This window comes from Lactuca saligna, chromosome 5, assembly GCF_052625555.1.
Source record: "Lactuca saligna cultivar CGN05327 chromosome 5, ASM5262555v1, whole genome shotgun sequence".
NCBI lineage: Eukaryota > Viridiplantae > Streptophyta > Magnoliopsida > Asterales > Asteraceae > Lactuca > Lactuca saligna.
In genome coordinates this window covers 229,377,216-229,389,870 of record NC_136421.1, presented here as the reverse complement: position 1 = coordinate 229,389,870, position 12,655 = coordinate 229,377,216, and positions in this window count along the sequence as shown.

Below are 12,655 nucleotides of genomic sequence, written 5' to 3'. Positions count from 1 at the left end.
TCCCAAGGATGTTGGCTATTGGTTGGGTTCTTCAGTCGCTTCCTGAGTCGTATAGTGAGTTCGTTAAGAACTACAATGTGACAGATCACGACATGGCCCTAATAAACATATCTTATTTGCTTGTTGTTGCTGAATTAGAAATGAATTTGCGCAATGGTTAAACAAATATGGGTGGAAGGTCTATTTCTCAAACTTCCATGGACATTGACAATGGTAACATTGGAAGTCCAGAAAAGCTTTCTCTTCACAATGGAAAGGGATCGGCCTTGGTCAACCCGGTTGACCAAAAGGTAAAGGGAAAAGCTAAATCTATGATAGTCTAGTGTACCATTCCCAAAGAATCTATATGTTTTCATTGTCACAAGAATGGGCATTGGTTGCGAAGCTTTCCTGTATACATGAAAGATCTGAGAGAAGGAAGAAGCAAAAAGTTTGACTCTGCTTCAGGTAAGTCCACTATCTAACTCTGTTAAGTTCCTAATTGATGGTTTTTAACAAAAAATGTGACTCGATTACATTTTGATGTCTGGCAAGATCAAGCAAAGGGAATGAAACTTAAAGGAAGAGTATGTTGAATCTGATCGCAAAGATGGATTTCAATCGCACGGTTTAAAAATCGAATTCTTGAGCTACTACTTAGTAGTTATGATAGATTTCTAGAAAATATGTAATAACATAATTTTCATTTAAAGTAAATAAAATTTTGTATCATTTTATTATATCTCCTTGTAATGGCACTAATGAAAAATTGATGTTTGTATGTTTTAGCAATAATGGAAATATGAATTTGATTCTTTCATTTGTGGTAATGTCTAAATTTACCAAATAAGGAAACATTCTCATCACCCAAGTTTTCTATTGGACCGAAACTTGGAATCATGGAAGTTGCATAGTATGATGAAGGAGAATTTTCATCTTTTGAAAATTGAGACTAATTCCTTGTTCACATGTATATGTGAGTTAAGTGAAGGACTAAGGGATCAAGTACACATTCGTGTGCACTGGTCGAGTGCACCATAAAATATCGATAAGACTATTCATCATGATTTAATAAAGTTTAGTTATTATGGTTATACATTATAATTTAAGTATAATTCTGAAACATTCGAAAAGTTTCGATTTATGGGAGAGAGAATGAGAAGAATCAAACTAGGGAGAAAGATAAAAGTATCTCAAATCTGAAAAGATGGGAGAGTACTTTAGTATCATGTTTTGGTGATCATCTTAATGATTAAGAGACCATATTACAATTGGTTCTCTAAGGAAATCTTTGTGCATTCCTATGGTTAAGAAGAGGAATCGTGAATTGTTGAAATGGTTAATCAAGAAGATGATTCATACTTCGTTCCAAAATAAGTCTTAGAGTCGTACTCCAAGATGGTAATTTGAGTGATACATCTTAAAAAAGGTTTATTAACACTTGTTAAATGTAATGTGTCCTATTCTTGTACATTTGAAATTGGTAAGTTGTGATGTTTTGAATAAAATAAAGACCAACTTAGGCAAATTCTGTGAAGTGTTTGTCTTGATAAGAATCTACACTATCTCTTGAATATTTGTTTCTCAAAGAATGGGTCTTGGTAAGAGAGTCTTATATGTCAAGAGGACAGTAGGAGTCTAAAAGATCCTGAAAGAATTTCAAGATCTAATCAAGAATAAAACCTGTAGTTTCTCACTAGCTCACAACTTGTTGTTTATAACCTATCGTGTTGACATATTCCTATTTATGTGCCCATTCCAGTTAAATTTGACTTTGCATATGAGTTCTAAGAGTTCTTAATTGGTTGCATAACAACTTTGAAGCAATGGCAGGCCCTTGTGCTGGAAGGTGGCAAGAGGTTAAGACTACACAAGTTCAGTCCATATGATTTTGGATTTGTCATTAACCGTGTCTTGTGATTATGGTTTTGACAAATTCACAAGGATAGGAACACATACACTATAAAATCTAAGTGTCATAAGGTTTCTTTGTGATTCATGAAAATGATGGTGAGGAAACGCTTTCACTAAGTAGATTTTAAGTAGATAGAAATTGTGATATTTGGATTCTCAAAGTCGTTAGTGGAGCGCGTGTGGTTACCCGGCGCAGTAACATAGAATTGTGAGAAATGGAAAATGTCTAAACAATTGAGATTATGATTATGGCATCCCTTTCATAGTTCTGAAGTTGTTTAAACACACATGTGTGCTATCTAAGGAAAGGTATATGATTTTGATAAAGTTTTTATCAACACATCTTGTATCAGAAGTATGAACTTTGGTCAAAAAGTGAATAAAGTAATGATTTCTAGAAGTCCAGCAGATTTTTGAGTACATGTCAAAGCTAGTGGGAGCATAAGTGTTATGCTAATAATCATCATGTTAGTGGGATCATGATAACTATAATAAGTGTTGCAAGTTAGCAATGTTAATTATCCAAGTGGGAGTCTGTTGGAAAAGGTGTCTAAGTCCATAACTTATTTGGTGTATACTTGACCCGACTGGCATGGTCCATTTGGGTTGCATCTCATCCAAACTATTATGGATAATTTTATGAGAGTTATACACATATGTTTATTAATATATTATAAGTTATAATATATTAATATGAAGTTACGCTATTTAATTAGTTTTAGTCTTAAATTAATTATGAATTAATTTAGAGATTAAAAGGAAGACTAATTAGATTATGGGCTATTTGTTTTATATAGTGTGGGCTAATACTCATTTGTTAATGGGCTAGGCTTATGTGGAAGTCCATGGATGATCCATGGAGCTTTTAACCCATGGATCCTTGGAAAGGAAAAGACATGGGTTATTAGGGTTTCACCCTAACCATGCACACTATATAAGCATGCTTATGGAGCATGAAATGGTGCCTAAGGAAAAGCTAGTGAATTAGTGTGTGTGTGTGTGTGTGCATGTGTGTGGCCGAAAATACAAGAGTGTGTATACTCTCTCAAAGTTTTCCAAGAGTTTGTGGTGTTTTGTGATTCCATTTGAGGCATTCACACTATTGGTGCTTGGCCCTCAAACTCCTTAGAACCAAACTCATCAAAAGGTATGTAATCTCTTCTAACTCTTTTATGTTGAAATGTTCCCCATGCCATGTTAGATAGGTTATAAACCTTGGAAAATTTAATATTTTGCATGTATTTAGACAAACATAGATCCAAGGTTTATTAGGGTTGCATGCACACTTAGGAAGTGTTAGATTGCTCAAAATCCAACAGCGCTCAGATTGACTCACGTGGTCGCCAAGGGAGGTAGTCAACTACCGATGTTTTGCTCTAAGCGTTAGAAAATTGGTCTTCAAGATCTGCATATGGTATCATTTCAAGGTGTCTGGATTTATCGTTATTGATGGGTATCAGAAAGTATTCATCAAGTCTTCAGAGGTTGTATGGTCTTGTAAGTTCGTCTAGCAATAAATCACTAGCATTCTGGTTATCAGCAGATCTATCAATGGAAGGTGGGAAGGATCAGGAATTCTTCCATTCCTCGTATGCCGTAGAGACTTAGTTGGACCAAAGTTAGGGAAACCATTCAAATACACGGGATCAGAATCCAGTCTAAAAGTGGGATGAACTCGTGCCCCCATCTGGAAAGGAAAGGTGGCCCAAGTGGCTGCCTAAATGGAGGATATTGTGAACGGGAAGTTCGGAAAACTTCCTGAATTCAGTATCACATCTGATTCATGTGTAACAGACTATGGGGAACCAGGTTGAGGATCCTAGTCACGGCATAAGTTCAGTGCGGGATGTTAGATTGTGTGTGTGATCGACTTTGGGTGTGTTCGGATTGTTAATCAGAGGTAAGACCATGGTCAGCGGTTGAGTTAGTGTGGGAAGTAATGTAAGACAACCGGATAGCCGTAGCATACACCAGTAGCCATATCACATGGGATGTGTTTTAAGATGGTGGGATAGACGCATCATTAACAAGCGACCGGATAGCATGAGGAATGTGGTAAGACTTTGGGGTAGCCCGTAGCAATAGTCAGCAGATAGTGTATAAGTGTTGTGAGGCTGCGGTGTGGCCCGTAACATTTACTAGTTCATAGATAGAGTAGAGGACTTGTAAGACTTCAGGGTGGCCGGTAGCATTCACTAGTTGGCAGATTAAGTAGAAAAGTTGTGAGACTGCAGGGGTGGCACGTAGCATTCGTTATTTAGCCGTTAGCATAATGGTGTGGTAAGACTGCGGGTTGGCCCGTAGCATTCACCGGTCCCTATTCGACAACGATAATTTGATAGATTTGTGAATTCACTACAGATTCCTTCAGATAATTTAGGCCAGGGCGGGTCAGCCGCACAAATGTGAGTGGGCCACAGTATGATCAGATTCGGGAAACGTTAGGTTGTTGGAGACCAGGCGTGATGTAAGACTACTGTGGTTCTGGTAGCATTCACTTTTTGTATTAGATTAAGTGGGGACATCTAGTCGGACTATTATGATCAGGAAGATCAGAATGAATAATGGAGCCATGAGTGGCAATATGGTTAGGGCAGATTTCAGTAGCCGAATTTCTCTTCGAAAGTTGTGTGGAGAGACTGTGAGGACAAAAGTGAAACTTTGCAAATTCTAAAACTTGAGGGCAAGTTTTGAACTATTCAAACACTTTTGGAATCCATAACTTATGAGTTTAATTTAGGTTTTATGAAAAGACTCTTGACATTCCATAATTTGAGGACAAATTATGGAGTTCCTAAAAGCATTTATGTAAAAGACTCTTCAAGTTCCATAAATTGAGGAGATGTTATGGAAGACTTAAAACCATTTGAGATCACATTTAAAAAGAGACATTTCATTTTCCATAACTTGAGGACAAGTTATGGATTTCACCAAAAACAATTAGAGCAAATATTCCAACTAACAAAATCAAACAATCTTCTTATGATCTATATGTTAAGATAATTCATATTAAACAAGTTTCAATAAATTATCCTAATCATATAGACTAATACAAATCATGAAACTTTGACAATTATCTTTTATTTGGATGAGAATCATCATTACCATATCAACAATATCATATTTTATGAACTAATACATTTTATGGCAATGATTCTAATCTAAAACAGGCCAAAAAACTCGAAAACTGTGGTCTGGACAGGCAACTTGTCGACCCCATACAGGACTCGTCGAGTAGAGTAATCAGACATCATTTCGGATTTGAAAAATAATACATTTTGCATCAAATATAATACAAAACCACCCATGGCCCTGATACCACTTATGGGTTTTAGTATACTACAACATCCTATGGTGCACATACAACCCTAAATGCTTTGTATCTATGTTTTCTCTAATTATACATGCAATATTGTTACCAAAGCATTAAGCCTACAACTAGCATTAAAAATGATATAACCAACATAGAATTGAGTTTTAGGGTTACCTCTTGGTTGTGGCTTGTAGAACTTGTTGTGTTTGGCCATTAAGAACTTAGTACCCCAAGTGTTGCACCTCCAATGGAATCACAACACACCTTTGGATAAAGGATGACTTTTGAGAGAATATTATTAAATTCAAATTGCCTCATGAACTCTTAGAACATCTAGTATGTCATTTTGGATGCTAAAGGGCTTCTTATATAGTGTGGAAAGATTAGGGTTAGCACCATGTAAACCCTAATGCACATAACCGTCCATATTCCTTAGGTTCCATGGGTTTAAACCCCTATGGATTATCCATGGGTTGTAACATTGGTGTAGCCCAACCTAAAGAATCATGGATCATTGGCCCACACCATAAGAATGAATGATTTACCAATCAACCCCTTATATTTAATTAGTCTCTTTTGATCACAAAATTAGTTCCAAATTAATTTTGGATCAATACTAATTAAATCATATGATTTCATATTAATATATTAGAACTTATAATATATTAACAACTCATAAATAACCTCTTCTCAAAAGTCCTTCCTATCAAATTTTCCTAGTGATATCCAACCCAAATGAACCATGCTACTCTCGGGTCAAGTACATACCAATTGTAGTTATGGGCTTAGACAGCTAATCCAACAAGAAGTATCTTCAAGAAGTGTACTGAAAGTAGGCCAAAAAATGGACATGATGGCCACCTTATGCGGATAAGTCTACAAGATTACTGATCATGATTAACTAAAACCCCACGACCTGGCAGTGATGGCCAAGTCGTGGTGACGTTACAGAAGGTCACGAAAAAATAATTGGCCCATCACATTCTTCACCCATATCTGCATCATTTAACTTCTTATTATAACCTAAATCACGTTCTTCTACGTCACTTACCTCTTCCATTTGAGAATCTATTGTAGTGAACGCGAACACTTCAAGCGTCATATAAATTGAAGCTCTTGGATTGGAACACTTTACTTCAAAATTTGAGACAATTCTAGATTTGAATAAACTTAGTTGCACATGTAGGGATTGCACATACTAGACTTTGTAACTAAGAGCTATGTTATAACCTAGTAAAAACTTGGAAAGAAGTAGAATCGTAGAATAGGATACTTAGATTTCACATTGGTATGTGAATTCTACAACTACTTTACTGTAAGACTATCCATATTCGGGTCATTCCTTGAATTGAACATCTTTGCATGAGTCATGTAGACATATCATGCACTTGACCTAGATGTAATAATTAGGTCAAAGTCTCATAGAAACTTAAGTCAGAGTTGAAACTAGAACTTGTATACTTCATTCATCAAATTCACTTAAATCTCAGAACCACTACATAAAATGCCAATTAACCGATAAAAATAAATTACAAACACTATTTCTATCTTGAATAAGAGTTAGGAAACACAAAAATAATTTGAAGTCTCAAAGATTCAATTTATTTTGATATCCAAAGATTTACAAAATTCCTTAAAAGCCAAAAGCCTAAAAGTTTTAAAAACTTAAATTTATGAAGTTTTACATTAAAATCCCATGAATTTTTTTTTATAAACTCTATAATATCAAATCAAAATATTTAAAATGTGGAAATATAATCAAGGAAATTAATTTATTTCGTTAACATTAAACTTACTTTTATAAGCTAAAAATATAAGCATTATGAACAAAATTTATACAAAATAAACATTTTATATAAACTAAAAGAAATTTTATAAAAATTAAGGAATTAAAAAAAAGAGAAAATAAAATAAAATATCCGCTCTCCTCTTCAAATTTCAGAATACCTCTCTCTCCCCTCATTTTTTCTCCCAAGGTCAATCATTTTCGCTTACCATTCACTCAACCTCCTGCTTTTCTCCTCTAAATCTTCCCTCTTCATTTTCTCTACAAATGACGAACCTAGAAGCAATATTATTGGGAGATATTTTCACATTCAATTCTGTATGAGTTCATAAGCATATCTGTATTTTGGTGGACGATTTTGATTGAGTATAACCCCAAAGAGGTGACGAGAGAGATGAGAAATCCAGAGAGATAGAATCTCTCTTTTCTCTCTTTCTCTAGAACCCCCACTCTTTACCTCTTGAATTAGCTCCAAAACCCACAAAATTTTCAGAAAATATCCCTCATTTTACTCAAGAATATTCATCATTTGAAGTTGATCTTTAACGTAAAATCAATTTTCTTACATTTTGTTCAAATTTTCTTTCAAACATATCAAGTTTTCTTGTATTTTTCTTCTCCATAAACACTTTTCTTTGAGATTATTCACATTTATGTTCATGCATGTCGAATTGATGAAGATGGTGGTAGGATTTCACCCAAAAACAACATGCATGTTGTTAGAAGGTGAAATCCAATTATCAAAACCTAAATCAAATCCATCAACTTGAGTTTTACAAGTTTTAAAGATTCAAAACCACATACATTCAAGTTTTTCGTTTAAAAACATCATTTTAAACAAAAATAAGTTCATTCATGGTCTTCAAATCATAATGCATGTGATGAACATCAAGCTTAAAGGCTTCATTATCAAAGTGCATTGTTATGAATGCTTATAAAGGATTTATTCAAAAATAAATATCTAAAACTTCTCTTCTGCTCAAATTTGATTTTTCCCAAAATCCAAGCAAAAAAATAAGATGATCTGAAAATTTTCAAAAAATAACTCGATTTTCTCAATTTATTGTAGTTTTTGCAAAAAAAAAAAAAAAATAGACCAATAATTCTTATAAACTACTTTTGATGGTTAATAAATTATGGTACCATTCAGGTATCACCAATGCAATGAGTAAAGACTTTTCATGAAGTTTTATGCATTTCTAAAGTTGTTTTCTGTTGATTTCTAGTTTATTTTTGTTGAAAATAAATAAATAGCAAAATATAGTTATGAATGTCCAAAGCCATATTTCATAATTTTTGCATCTTCTGGACATCATAAAGACTCTATGGAATATTTTCCAGAGTTTTCCAAGATAATTTATTATTTTTTCGGATTTAATGAATGTTTAAGGGATTAAAAAATTATGAGGCTTCATAAGAATATCTTATGTTACATACAAATCATAGATAAATGTTTTAGTGTATTTGACCTGTTGTTTAATAATTTTCCATGAATTACTGCTTATTTAAATGAATAAAACAAAGAAAAATAGTTAAGCTATTCAAAACCTAGTTTTGATAATTTTTTCCAGCTATATATGTTATATAACAGTGACACAAAATGTTTGGAGAATTTTATAACCTGATTCCTATCTATTTTAATTTTTTCTATAATAAATACACAAAAATCTTAAAATCGGGTTACACTATTTGAAAATCAATTTGAGTATTTTTCCCACTTTATATACATTGTATAACAATTTAAAAAAAATACTGGGAAATTTTATTAACTGTTAATTATTTTTTCATGATTTTATGATGTTTTCAAGGAATTAAATGATGGAAAAATGGCTAAACTTATTTAAAAATCATGAAAAATTACAAGAGGGTTCTAAATTATAGTTAGAACTCAAATGTAAAGTTTGGAAATTTTTAGAACTGATTTGATTTAGTTTTGGATTTTTAGCTTGTAAAGTCATGCCAAAAGTGCTAAAATGCATTACAAACAATAACTCAAAATGGGATTTGTCACTTGCAAATGTTAATAAGTCACTTGGTACATGGAAATCTGAATTTTCAAAAAAGTATATGCAACTTATGCAATACCTAACTTTGACACAATATTGGCATAATTCTATTGTAGAAGTTAAGTATACTAGTATTAGATTTCGATTAGAGTCTCATTAGTGTGTAACATCGTTGTAGGAATCGGTAGTGGTACAAGTGGAAGTTAGTTCAAGGCATCATTTGCATCATCTCAAAGCATTATGAGTATTCACGACTTCCCTTATTTTTGGTTTTTATCTTTTGCGGTGGAAAAGCATGTCTAAAAACTGTTTAGTGTTTGTTGCATTTAATTTGATTTGTATCAAACTTGGTTGCTATATTTTGTTATGTATGTATATGCTATTGTTTATTCATGAGGCCTTATCACGTTTAAGTCCTTGGAATCAGTTCACAACTCATTTGAGCCCATGATCATTATGGATAGCGCTATTAGGTGGTAGACAACTCTTCACTCGCAAGATTCACTTGAGTGCATTTTACCATTATATCTCCCCATGTTAGTGATAAACATAGCATTGAAGAGGGCATTCGGTATTAGTCTTGGTTTGTGATCATGATTTCATCACTACGTACATACAAACTTTTTTCTCATTATAGCAACAGACTTTTATCACTGGAAACTTATTTACTTGTCTTACCAATGAACTTGTTTGGTATTTGTAGCAACGAACTTGTTTGTTCTTTGTAGCAGTGAACCTGTTTACTCATTTGAGCAATGGACTTTGTTTCTCATATTACCAAAAAACTACTATTTATGGAAACTTTATTAATTGTTTTAGCAACGAACTTCTATTCATGCAAACTTATTTATTTATTTAGTAATGAACATTTGTTTATGGAAACTGTTATCAATATTCTAATTTTCATGACTTCAAACGATATTATGTAATATACCTATGAGTACTCACCAACTATTTTTATAGTTAACGCTCGTTTTACAAGCTTTTTCAAGAATCATCGAGTAAGTGGCACATAGAGACACCTCACTTGTAGGAGAATTCACATGTGTTCTCTTTTAAATACATTGTAATTTCTTTTAAAAAGTTGCTAGAATTCATTGTAAATTTGTAATGATTTTTAATAATATGGTTGGTGTTGTCGTTTAACTTTTTCTATGAAACTCTTTGTACAACCATGCCCCGAATTTCCGCTTTAGTGGGGTGTGACAACTAAAATAGAGAAAAGTTTTGGAGATGATTTCTATTCTTATTTGGTAGACAAAACACAAAAGAAAATGACAAGAGATGTCATTTTTTCCATTAAGTTGGATCATGATCCTAAGACCTTTATTGAAGCCATGTCGTATATAGATGCTCCTTTGTAGAAGGAAGCATAAATTAAGAAATTGATTCAATTATAGGTAATGGAGCATGGGAGATAGCTGGTCTAGCAAAGGGGAGGAGATCCATAGGATCCAAATGGATATTCAAGAGAAAGTATCATCCAGATGGATCTATATCTGCCTATAAAGAAAACTTAGTTGCTAAGGGCTACAAGAAGCAAGATGGGATTGATTATTTTGATATCTGTGCCCTAGTTGCTACGATTAGTTCTACTAGAACTGTCAAATAAATACCAGCATTGAAAGGATTGTACATGCATCAAATGGATGTGTAGACATCCTTTTTGAATGATTATCTCAAGGAGGAGATTTAATTGGAGCAACTTGAAGGTTTTGTAATACGTGGACATGAAAATAAAGTATGTAGACTTATTAAATCCTTGTACAATTTGAATAAATCTCCTAAACAGTGGCATGATAGATTTTACACTACTGTGACTACTTTCGGATTTTAACACAATAGTGTTGATAGGGGTAAAGGACAGGCAATTAGATTTCTCTGAGTCAACCTCAATATATAGATAAAATTCTTACAAAATTTCAACATTTGAATATTAAGGAATTCAATACTCCTTTTGATTCAAGTGTGAAACTAAATGTGAATTCTAGTCGATCAGTGGTTCAACTAGAATATGCAAGTGCAAGTGGGAGAATGATGTATGCAACACATTCAACTCGACTTGACATCGCATTATTTGTAAGCAAGCTAAGTTTCCATACTGTCAATCCAAGGATGGAGTAATAATGGGATACCTAAAAAGGATAAGTACTTTTGAGTTGACGTATTTTTATACAATGGAATACTAGAAGGTTATCCCAATTCTAGTTGGATAGATCACACAGGTGATTCAAAATCCACAAGTGGTTGGATTTATACTCTAGTTGGTGGTGTTATTTCTTCAGCAAGCAAGAAATAGACATCCATAGCTCATTCAATGATGGAAGCAGAGCAAATTGCCTTAGCAGCAACGAGCAAAGATAAAGAGTGGATTCGAGATCTATTCATGGATATCCATATATAGGATATTGCAATGCCTTCAATACCCATCTACTGTGACAGTAAGGAGACATTGTCTAAGTCATATAATGTGGTATCCAATGGGAAGTCAATACATGTAGGTATGAGACACAATTTTTTGAGACAACTAATTGAGAGTGGTAAAATCAAAGTTTTCTATGTCAAGACAAGTAGGAAATTAGCAAATCCTCTTACCAACCCTCAGATGAGAGATTTGGTTACATCTAACATGAGCGTGATGGGTCTAAAACGACAATAGAATCGCTTAATAATGGAAACCAAACTTGATATCAATGCTCTTAATTCTCAAGTTTAAATGGTAAAAACAAAATCACTAATGACAGAAGTGTTGGATTAGGTGTCTAAGCTCATAACTATTTTGGTATGTACTTGACCCGATTATGAGCATGGTCCTCTTGGGTTGCCTTCAACATAGCAACTGATAGGATGTATTAAGGAGAAAGAGCATTAATTATGATTTATTAATATATTATATGAATAATATATTTAAATAGAAATCATATTGTTTAATTAATATTGATCAAGAATTAATTTAGAATTAATTTTGTGGTCAAAAGAGATTAATTAAACTTAGGGGACTGGAACTGCAATTATAAGATAATTGGTTTTCGGTTGTAGATCCCTTAGGAATAAGGTGGACAAATTCTAGGTGGAAGCCCACTTAGAAATCGTCCAAGCCTTGATTCTGTAAGGATCTAAAGGGTTGCTTGGTGGCCAAGCAATCCAATTAGGGTTTTGACTGAAACCCTAGCAGCTCACCTATAAAAGGAACCCTAAGGCTCCCAAAATTTTGCCCTTATGCTTCTCAAGAGTGCCTTGGACGAATTTTGTGCCTCCTCCTCCCTCTCCTAAGTTATCTTGTTGCTTATGGTGTTTGTGACTCCATTGGAGGTGCAACAATTGGGGCACTAGGCTTTGAAGTGTCAAGGACTTTGTGGTTTGTGATTGTTATTGCTACATAACAATCAAGGTAAGATCTAAACCCTAACTACAAGTTAATTTCAATTATAGTATACTAGATCTAGGGTTTATGAGCTTTGAATGATTATTGCATGTATAACTAGATAAACTAGATCCAACGCTTTAGGGTTTGCATATGCACCATAGGATTGATGTAATGCTCAAAACGCATCAGCGATATTAGAGCCTAGGTTGTTTATCTAATGTATTTGATGCTAATTTGAATTGTTCAAAGCCGGAAAATTTTCGTTTTTGCTTTCTGCCTGATCACCACGA